At 38.3% G+C, this 11,963-nt stretch overlaps 1 non-coding gene across 1 annotated transcript; it reads right to left on the minus strand.

Annotated features, from left to right (window-relative positions):
• Positions 1 to 10,962: 10,962 nt before the first annotated feature.
• Positions 10,963 to 11,069, minus strand: LOC141625520 (small nucleolar RNA R71). Its single transcript, XR_012535296.1, has one exon. It is a non-coding gene; the product is annotated as a small nucleolar RNA R71 (small nucleolar RNA).
• Between the last annotated feature and the right edge of the window lie 894 nt (positions 11,070 to 11,963).

Here is an 11,963-nt window from a genome sequence, read left to right on the forward strand (position 1 = left end):
TAGAAGCAACCATGGGTTCAGAGTGACTTGCTAATGTACGCATCTTTGGTGTTGTAGAAGTCACAGCTGCAGAAATAAGTGTATCCTATTCTAAGGATGAATCTTCTGTAAAAGTATACCGCTCGTAGTCAAGTGTACTCAAATCTTCCACCTGACTTACTTCTCTTTGAAATTTTCATCTGTAGCGAAAAGTCTTTTCTGGCTCGGGATCAAAAGGTAGGATCTCTAACCTGTCAGACCTGGGCATACACGAAAATAACAAGAAAAGATAAAACTGTCTCAAGGAACTGAAATTCCCTGAAACAAAAGACAAAAATAAACAAAAACAAACAAGAAAATTGTTACCTCCCCGGCAACGACGCCAAATTTGATAAGGTTTTTTTTTCAGTCGCTTGCCTTAGTCAAAATAAATCCTAAACTACTACTAACAAAATAACTAGCGGTAAGTCAGGGTCGAATCCACAGGGAAGCTAGTTAATTTATCTAGTTTGTTTATATCTAATTTTGTCTTAAAATAACAATTTTGGGCGTTTTGGTTTGTTTGTTTTCTATAAACTAATAACAAGTAAATTAAATGATGTATAACAATAATATTAAAGAGTCTAGGGATTCGGGTTCACTAGGTAGTCATCAAAGGGTAGGATTTAATTCATTGATTGAGCAATTTATATTGTTGAAAGTCATATGATCAGTCGATTCTAATATGTCTTTTTAGATCTAACTTAACATGCAATCGCTATCATTAAGTCGGTCTAATTCAATTATCGTGGCCTATACTAGTCTTAACCCTGTCGGTGATAATCCTAGTTTATGCGATACTGATTAATCAATTCTGATCAGTAATCAACTAATTAGAAGTAGAACAATAATTGAACAATAATAGAGAGCAATTTAACAATCAATTCATAATAACCCCTTTTCTAACAACCTAGATCCCTTTCACCCTAGATGATAAACTTAGCTACTCATGATGATAAAAATAACAACAATAATTGATGAAGACATAATCAAAGACAATAAATAAGAACAAAGAAATAATAGCATGAACTGAATTAATAATTAACGAGGAAAGACTAAGAACAATACCGTAAATAGCTAGATCCGGAAATAAGAACAATAAAAATAATCTAAACTAAGTATTTTAGAGAGTTTTTAGAGTAATTATGCTAAACCTATAGAAAATAAAGTGTAATTAACCTAGGATACGAGTTTAGGTATTTATAATAATACATAACCGACTTAAGGAATTTGCGGAAAAATATGGAAACTGGAAGGTTCCTTGATCGAGCCTATGTGCACTCGATTGAAGCACCAATTCTCAGATACCCCAACTCTCAACATTGCACACACTGGTTCTTCGATCAATCCCAGATGTACTCGATCGAGTATGTAGGTTCCTCGATCGAGCCTCACTGTACTCGATCGAGTACACAAGTTCCTGCTTCGCGCACTGAACTTCAAACGGCCGCCATTTCTTCGTTACTTGTCGGAAACAAGCAATTTTCATGGCGTTGGAAAGCTAAGAAGATAATCTTTCACTTCCAGTTGGAATCACTTGAAAATCCGTTGTAGAACTTAAGATATGGCTCTTCAAAATAGGCACTAGTAATAAGAAGTTCTTTTCTTCGTGTTGTCTTCTTTACTTCTCTTCCTTTATTCTTTTAGATTCCCATGCCATGCTCCGTGTATTCCTCCATGCCCACTCCGCGATGCCCTTTTCATTCCTTTGCTCCTCAAATACATCATTCTTGCATTAAACATCAAAAGGCGGAAGTATCAACGTTCTAACAGAAAAGGCATGTAAATGATATAAACTAGCACGAAAACCATATCAAAAGTAATTAAGGGGAGGCATAAATATGTATATAATTATGACTCATCAAGATGCGTGCCAATGTCTCTTAATGCTTGCCCTTCCTCCCACATATGTCAGTATAATCCACTATTTTTTGAACTTATAAGGGGACACTTAACGAGAATCGTCATTCAACAACAAATATTGTTTTCACGAACTACATCAATATCTATCATAAACCATCTTGGGGACTTATCTACAACAAAAGAAAAGATATTACTATATTTAAAAAATAAACTTGGGTATCATTTGAATTGTGTGACCTTTAATCCGGCACCTGAGAATGACCCAAACGAGCTATATTCAGCCTAGACACTGGCTACCCGACGCTAGCAACCAAAAGAATAGCATCGTGCATCCCTGCAGCCAGCCAACGAGCTACCAGCACCCAAGAGGCAGTTGCAACCAGTAGTCCAGCTGTGCTTTGGGAGCAAGGAATCATCAACCAATAGTCAACATTAGTGCTAATGCAGCCAGCAACACTGTCAGCGGGTAACAAGAAGTTTCAAAAGCATGCATCAGCAACACATTTACCAAGTTTCACTACAGGCATAACACATTGTATTTGTACCTACTCGTGATATAACTAAACATTATCGGTAAAGTTTGTTACCTCAAAAGTTCAACCAATACAAAAGTTTTACTACTTTTCAAATTTTTTGAATGCTCTGCTAAGAAAGAATAAAACACACAACTGACTATCATGTTTAAGAGGTTACGGAACATGAGCAATAACTTTATCAAATAGCGAAATTGCAAAGCTAAAACATAAGAATCATAGGATATCACTTCTGATAAGGCCAAAAGATAGAGGAAGATCATAATAATAAATCTAATCATTACCTGGTTATCGGTAATAAATTGAAAGGCGCAAGTAAACACTTAATAATATGACACCCCTTTTTATCTCGATCATTTTTTTTATCTATTTTATTTGTTTTGAGGGGATAAACAAATGATTGGGACGAAGGGAGTATTAAGTGATGAACTTATATTATTAACATCGCCACAAGCTTCATGATTTATAAAGAATGCGAGATGGTAACCATAACAAACCTTCTCAAAACCAACATCTTCATCGTCAACCATATGATTAATGATAAAAAATCAGAAATATGAACGAAGTAATGAATAATTAGAGAAGCATTGGGGGAGAATATAAACTCCCCACCAAACCTTTAACCTGCAACATAATGTCTCCAATGGTAGTACCGTCGCTACAAGCTTATATTTACTTTGCCACTACATAGTATAAATAAGAAATAGGCAACCATATATAATACCTGATTCTCCTATTCATATGCAATCCTACCCTTTCTTATCCTCTTCCATTCCTAATTCCATTTACGATTAATATTATAAGACAATGTATAACAAAAAGAATCCGCATTTGATCGAGCGACATATGTCCAGTCAACTATTGATTATCGTAATTATAGAACACATAGTAAATGTGGAGAATTAAGGAATTAAGAAGCAACCCCTAAATCTTAAGCAAAGTGAAATAAAGTCTTACCAGTAGAACAATCGTCAACGATGAAAGGCGTGCACAACCAGGTGGTGGCCGGAGTAGAGGTGACCATCGACAACCAAGGGTAACCAGGGACGAGGTGAGTATAGGAAAATCAAACCGGTGCTATAGGGCGAAAGCGATGTTTGTAGCGTTTGAAGGAGATATGAGTATTAACGGCAAGTCTATTGTAGTCTTATTAGGGATTTAAAGCAGAACGGTCGGTGATTGTGATGGGGCTCTTTGTTTATTTAAGAGAACGGTTACACTAATTAACCGATCTCGTTGTTTATTTAAGAGAACGGTTACGTTTATTAACCGGTCTATTTATTTAATTAAGACGGTTGGTCAACTCTAACCGTTTTCTTTGTTAATCTAAGAGCACTGTTGTAGATACCTCATTTCTGCACCTCCCGCAAACCACCCGGTGATGATTGAGCCGCATGTTTGGTACACGGAACGATTTGTGACAGTTCGTAAGTTTATCGTCAAGTGATCGCTCAAACACTTGTGTGTACCTCATAGTCGTCATCTACGCGCCGATACGGTCGTTTTGGCAGTAATTAGAGTACATTTGGAGTCCGGGTCAAAAACCGTCTTCATTTTCTAATAAACGTTTAAAATGCCGAGTCAAAATATTCTGGAACGTTCCGAATATTTCTATTCCATATTTTCCAATCTTTTAATCTTTGGTAATATATATCCCGAAATTATCATATAAAATATTAAGGAAATAAGATTAATCCGCTATTCCATAATAGAAACACAGAAATCTTTCTTCCGCATGAGGAAACCACTGAGGAAAAGACGCAGCTGGTGCTGCGCCTCTTCCTCAGTCCTTTTCTGCGTAATTTTCGTATCTTTTCGAGATTCACTTCCAAAGTTTCTCCGAAAACCCTAATTTCCGTCGTGTGATTAGTATAAATAGAGACCTTCGGTCTCACATATTTCTCACGCGAGTGTCCGCCCTTCTCGTCTCCCTTTGCATTCTAGACCACGTTCTTACTTTTTGGCGTCTACGTGCATGAACATTCGACCACGTAAGCTCGGATCCTTCTGAGTACCAGCCTCGTTTTGCATGACCGACCAATTTGACCAACTCCACATCAATCAACTTAATCAATCTGTTTAATTCCTCTAAGAGGGCACTTTCGTTGTACATTGGAGTCGAGCATCACTAAACGTTAACTTAGTTCATCTCGTTTCGTCAAACATGTAAGTCTGAGGGTGTAAATCCTTATTTTATTATTGTTATTTATTTTTGTAATCATTAATGTAAGATTTACGTCGAAAATACGTTTAAAAACCGATTTATAAAACATTGTTTTAAACCCTTTTTACGGATTTACAGGAGACAAACGCCGAGAAAGGACGCAGCAACTGCTGCGCCTCTTCGAAGGGACGCAGCACCTGCTGCGCCTCTTCCTGAGGCTGCCGCAGTTCCTGCTTCCTTTCTTCTTCTTTCGTCTTTTGTTCGTCTGTTTGTTTCATTTTCTTTGTTTGTTCATTGTTCATTAACACAATAATTCTAATATGATAATTCTAACATGTAAATCTTTATTATTTAATTCATCTTTTAACATCCCGACTTAAATCCCTTATAATCCATATTTGCGGGTTTTCGTCATTAAAATCAATTCGGTTTTTAGAGATTCGATTCATCCATATTGAGTCTCTGGAATTCATCATTGACATATTTGCATCTGTTATTTATCGCCACCATCATTAGTTCGTCATTATTAACCCGTTTAATCTAATTAATTTGTTTAGTTTGTTTAATTCTCATACTTAACCTCATTAATCTTGTATATAATTCGTCCTAATTAGTTTTTATCCATGTTTTATTGTTTTTATGACCAAATCACATTTAAATAATCTGTTAAACCACTTCCATCCGAGTCAAATAATATAATCAAGCATTAAAATCACCAATGAAAGTTAACGATTTGTAATTCCGGCTTCACGACGGGCGAGCTCGAAGAATGACGCAAAGAATCTGCTGCGCCTCTTCCAAAGGACGCAGCTCTGATGCGCCTGTTCCTGGTTCAGTTTTGTCTCTGAACTCCCGTTTCTGCCTTGACCTAGTTTATTAGTTTACGTATTTAATTTACTATTATTCGTATTATCACTTAATTTCTGTTTGTTTATTTATTTATTCTTTCTTCTCCCAAATTATCCGTTTTTAAATGTATTTTCGACATAAATCAATTAATCCAATGTAATTATTGTAATTTTCTTTATTGTATTTTTTATTGATTTCTTTTATCGTATTGCTTGTATACTTGCACATGTAATCAACCTAAATTCCTACTTCGACTCAATTGTATGTTCAATTACGTGTTAACCGACTTAGTATTAATTCTCACATGCTAGGATTAATCTAATGAATGTTGCATTGCATGCATATAAATCGACAACATATCGAGTATAGATAATTTCCCTAATCATTAGTAGAGGCCGCTATCGAGGCGGGCGGGATTAGGTGTTCGATCAAAAGAGCTTCCTAATACGTACCCTCACCCCTTACTCCAGATCTCTCTGAACATCCGTGTTCATTGGCATCCACGAGAGTCATTCTAGACATAAAATGCTAAGGGTAATGAGTTCTTGGTGTTATGTCACTACTTTGTGTCTTGACATGGCACGAGGTATTCGAACGGTTTCCAATTTTCCACAATAAATTGGTGGCGACTCCACAAATGCACAAGAAAAGCTTGCTCGCTTTTCGGCCCCGTGGGCCCGCGTCCACAACTGTTAAAAAAAGCAATCGTTCTCTAATGGAATCCTGGATGCGCGCCAGACTAAAAATAAGAAGCAGACTGGTTCCGCTATTAACCATTATCTAAGGGGCGTTCTCGAAGCCTTAAATTATAGTAGTGGGGAATAGTCGAAAAGGGAAGAGTGACGTGAAACTTCGGGGCCGAAGTTTATTTTAAAGGGAAGGGGGAGATTGTAATACTTCGTATTTAATATTTATATAATAATAATATTTTATCGTATTTAGCGAGCTGGGCTTGAGACGGAATCATAACAATAATAATAATAATAATAATAATAATAATAATAATAATAATAATAATAATAATAATAATAATAATAATAATAATAATAATAATAATAATAATAATAATAATAATAATAATAATAATAATAATAATAATAATAATAATAATACTAATAATAAGATACATGTAGATACATACATACTATACTCATCCTATACTACTCCCACCTTATATATAACCCCTTATCCCTTATCTACCCACCTTATCATTTTATTCTACACATTTCAACCACACAAAAGAGAGAGAAAAAGAGAGAAAAAGAGAGAGATTGGAAGATATGGAGATTTTAGTCCCTCCGTCTCAAGATCTGAGGTAAGACCGTCTTATGCTAGCCTTTATGTTATTTATTTTATATAATTAACCGTCCCGACGTTGACCAACCTCTGACCCGTCTTTGACCATCGTAGGGCTGTCGTTGACCACCCATTAAGGACTTTGACCGAATTGTTTTGGTGGGGTTTTTGGGTTTAGTGAACCATGTATTAGGGCAGGGCTGGAACCCTCGTTTTTGGGTCGGTTTGGACTGGTTTTGGGTAGGTCTGGGTTGAGGGTGGTGGTTGTGGGTGGCTGTGAGGGCAACGACAGTTGCGGTTTCAAGGGAAGAAAAGAGGGATGTCGGGATTGAGATTGTTGTTATTGTTGTTGTTGGGTCGGGGATGGTTGTAGGTGGCGGGTTCGGTCGTGGTTACTTCTGGGCCCACCGTGGTAGGGGACCCACATTGGTGGCCGGTGGTGGCTAGTGTTAGGGCTGGTGAGGGTGAACCGTGAGGTTGTGGTGTCATGTTCGGTGTGTTGTTGATGGCGTTGATTGGTGTTGTGGTTGGAGGTGTTGGTGGGTGAGAGTAGGTGGCGGCTAGGAGCTGACTGGGCTGACTTGGCCACCGTGGCTAGGTGGTGGTGACGGTGGGGAGAGGTAGTGATGGTTGAGTTGAGTCGGGTTTTGGGTAAGAGTATAAGACGGGTATTTAATTAGTCGTATACGTATTAGATTAGTATATTTATACGTATTTGTATAAATAGATTAGTATATTTATATGTATTTGTTTTATTATTGTATTTTAGGATATGGGTTTTGTGAGACGGTTTTACGAGACGGGCCTAGCTTGTGTTTGACGGATTGCTTATGCGGATATGCTGTGAGGTAGGTTTATCCTACTCAGTTTCAATGTTGCATTTTTTTACTAAATGAGGCATTTGCCTTTTTTCTGCATTGAGTGAGTTGTATTGCATGTTGTTGGTCATGACGACTCGAGAAGTCGGGATATTTGAGGATCTGGCATTTGTGACGTATTTGGCATATCATGTTATCTGTTGTAAGTTGTGATTGTATATGTCGGAGGATTTGTTGTTCTTTTTGTTTTGGAGACGTAAGACGGCTGGGAGATTGTCTTATGCTTGAGTCGCCTCTTGGAACTTCCCACTCCAGGAGGGATGTGCACATTAATGGCTTGAGTCACAGAGGGACTCGTGTGGTTGAGACACGACGTCTGGCAGGGGATCCGGTTGGTTTCCGAACCCGGTACGTCTGGGCGTGTCCTGGTACTTATTTGTGGTTGTTGGTATTTCTAGGCACGTCCCGGTACCAGTGTGGTTATCGGTATGTCTGGGCATATCCCGGTACCGTGGTGGTGGCTGTTGATAGCGTGTCATTTATATCATAGGCATGTTGCATACTCACACACTTTGAGTCACGTAACACTTTATTTATTTATTGAAACTGACGTTTGTGTGCCTGTGTAATTTTCATCTATTTCCGGAGTGGCCTGTGTCGATCCATATGATATTTCCGATCATACGGGGAGCAGGTTAAGTACAGATTTTGGTTGTTGACGTGATCCGGATTTGGGTCGCGCCTTGGACTCGGAGTCGAGTAGTGTAGCATGGATGACATAGTCATAGATGAGTTGTATTTCTTATATTCATTAGTTTATGTTTGTAATAACTAAACTTTTCATTTATTTAATAAAGTTTCTTAATTGTAATTCCGATTTCACTGCCTCGGGAACCGAGATGGTAACATCTTCCAGTTACCTTGGCCGGGTAAGAAGGAGGTGTTACATAAAGGGTGCTTAATCCGTTATTAGGGATCATCTTTTATACACTCTTTATACTCTTAAGCACAAAAATTCTCTTAATTTTTAGAATTAGTTTACATTTCCTTTGTTATAAACAATTTACTTAAGCATTTTGTTCTTTATAATACAAGCTTTCCATTCAAGTTATTTGGATTGATCTCTTGTGTTCTTCTTGTTCAAGTTCTTATTCTCTTGTTACGGTAATTTCATTTCTAGTTCATTTCGTTAATCTATTGTTCATTCTTGTTATTTCATAGTTTTCACTATTATCATTTTCATACTAGTTTATTACATTTCATCATCAAGCTATTATCATCTTAGTTCATTCTAGCATTTCTGATACGTGCAATTTATATAGACTTTTTAGCCTCTTATTGCGTGCATTTCTATGCCATTTGTATCGCTTTGTATTGCAAAATGCCCCGAAGTGGCTACTTTGGTTTGTTTTGTCTTAATTGCATAAATGGATCCAAAAGTAGTGGAATCGTGCCTTAGTCATCCCACCTTGCATGCATTTTGAGGAGACGGAGATTTGGAGCAGAAGTCATACCTCGGGAAGCGTGAAGGGAGGTCCTTGGAAGGCTAACCAGACGAGTTTGGTGCTGATCTATGTGGAAGACATTCGATCGAGACCTTTTGATGGTCGATCGAGTGATTTGGCTGCTGCAGTTGGTCGATCGAGTAGATCCTATGCTCGATCAAAAATGGTTTATTGGTAAGTGTTTGATCGAGAGCCTTAGTTACTCGATCGAACGGTTTGGTTGGAAGAATACTCGATCGAGGGGAATAAAAAAGCCTCGATCGAGTGATTTTCTATGTTACGCGGGTTAACTAATCCGTGTTAGGTTTATTTTGTTAATAAAAACGCTTCCCTATATAAGAAAGTTGTCATTAGGTCATAAATATCTCTCTACACACTCTTAATTACTCTTAATCTCTGGAACTTTGCTCTTAATCACTGCTACTTGTTCTTTACGCCAGATTTGCTTTATTGTAATCTTTCTCTTCTTTTATTCTTAATCCAATACTTTGTTTCTCTTAATCCTTGTTCTATTATTCTTTTGTTATCGATTTGTTTAGTTTATACTTAATCTTATTCACTCTATTATGTATTTTCTGGGTATGCTTATGTTTATTTTTATTGATTTCAAAAGCATGAGCAGCTAATCTCCCTATGATAGGATTAGGGGAGCCATGGTAGTAAAGTGACAATGTTGTGAATAGGCTAGTTGATTTATTTGTGAGAACCTGTCACCATAGCAATATAACTGTAACATGTTTAGTTGAGTGCACGCTTCTAAATAACTTTAATCTGGTTAATTTCCTTCCTGGATCGGAAGATTGGAATGAACAGACCTGCTATGAACAGTAGACTACTCTAATGAGGACGGAAGTTAAGTTAGTGGAAATCTAGGGTGGATAGCGGACCGGAAGGACCTTTCCCTTGCCCTTCTCATAGTAGATTGTCTAGACTATTTATGACTGAGTCGATGAACTGCCATGGTGAACCGAAATCCTGACATACCTCTTTTATCTGATTACATATCTCGAATTTTCTTGCTTTATCGCGCTTGTCTCTATTTCTCTTGCCTTTAAGCTTTAGTAGTTTGGAAAACAAAATTAAAACCCCCCAGTTGTGACTAGATAGACGGACTTACAGATAGATATCTTGCTTCCCTGTGGAGATCGAGCCTACTTATCGTTAGCTTCTGTTAGTTATATTTAGGTATTTATTTTTGGTACATAACGACCGTATCAAATTTTGCCGCCGTTGCCGGGGAGGCAATAGCGTATTTGTCTATTCGTTGTTTCGTTTCTCTCTCTTGGTCTTAGGGAATTTTTATTCCTTGAGACAGTTCTTACTTATTTCCTTCAGTGCTGTTTATGCCCAGGTCTAACATGCCAGAATTAGTTCCAGCTGATCTTGAGCCAGAAAGGACCTTTCGCATTAGACAAAGACTGTAGAGAAAAATTCAAAAGGAAGCCTTGAGTACTTTTGAACCGGAGCTAGAACATTTTCTTTTTGTAGAAGACCCGTCTTGTGAAGAAGACAATTCTATTTCTGCTGTAAATCTAGTGAAAATGCCTAATATTGCGAGTCACTCAGAGCTCACAGCTGCCTCAATCCCTAGAGGTTTCAAACTTGCGACCGAGGATGGTAACACTTTTGACATCCAGCCGTCCTACATTAACCTGGTCGAACGAAACCTGTTCCGAGGCGTGGTGGGTGAAGATCCGCGTAAACATATGGAGGTTTTCACTAATTATTGCTCTACCATTCCCGCCGTTAAGGGAGTGACCCAGGACAAGATCAAGGAGGTTCTATTTCCTTTATCTTTTACAGATGGAGCCCGAGAATGGCTCACAGATCTCGACAGAACCGCGACTGGGATCACCAACTGGGAGACCTTGGCCCTTGCTTTCTATAAAAGATATTGTCCTCCACAACGAACCAATCAACTGAGAGGAAAAATTACAAGTTTCAAGCAAGCACCAGATGAGAATTTCTATGAAGCTTGGTGCCGGTTTAAGAAGTTGGTGCGGTCTCTTCCTCATCATGGTTTCGATCAGTGGTTTTTGTGCAACCAATTCTATAATGGGTTGTATGACGACCATCGTGCTATCTTGGACGCCTCATCAAATGGGCGATTTCAGAAGAACAATGATGATGATTAGGGATGGGAAATAATAGAGGAGATGGCTACCCATTGTGTTGAGTATGGGAACCCAAGAGATGGTATTCGGACAGTTAATTATGTTGATAATGCGGTTGTGGCTCAAGTTGAAGCCATGAATGCCCGTTTCAATAGGTTGGAATTGCAGAATGCTAATGATCAACAGACGGTTCACTTGTTGACTAGATAAGAAACCGTTTCATGTGAGAGATGTGGGAGTAATGACGATCACACTGCTGTTGACTGTCTAACTGAGAAGGAGCAGGTCCTTGCGTTTCAGCAATATAGGCAATGAGGTTCCTATTATAACAATCAGAGTGGAGTCCATCCCAATTTGAGATGGACTAGTCAGAATGTGCTAAATCCTACCCCTCCTCCGCAGCAGCAACAACCTTACATCCCTCCTCACAAGGCTCAACAAGGCTTTCTGATGCGTGTCTTTTATATGATGTTTTACATCCCATTTTACACGTATTTCAGAGCTCATTCATGTAGTTTATGCTGCATTTCTCCCTATTTCCGTCTACTTCCGTATTTTGTACATTATTGCAGAAATGTGAAGAATCCAGCGGAAATCGAGCTAAATCCGTCCCCGAGTATCCTGCATTGCATATGACGTGAAGCATTCACCCGAGGAACGAGCTTGGTGCGCAATTCAAGGCCCAAAAGACAAGTCCACGAGTTTTAAGAAGTCAAATAGCAGCTTATTCAGTCGATCGACCATCGCCATCGGTCGATCGACCAACCATCGAGTTCGAAGCTCTTGGTTCTTTGAAGACCGAT

Source organism: Silene latifolia, chromosome X, assembly GCF_048544455.1.
Source record: "Silene latifolia isolate original U9 population chromosome X, ASM4854445v1, whole genome shotgun sequence".
Lineage (NCBI taxonomy): Eukaryota > Viridiplantae > Streptophyta > Magnoliopsida > Caryophyllales > Caryophyllaceae > Silene > Silene latifolia.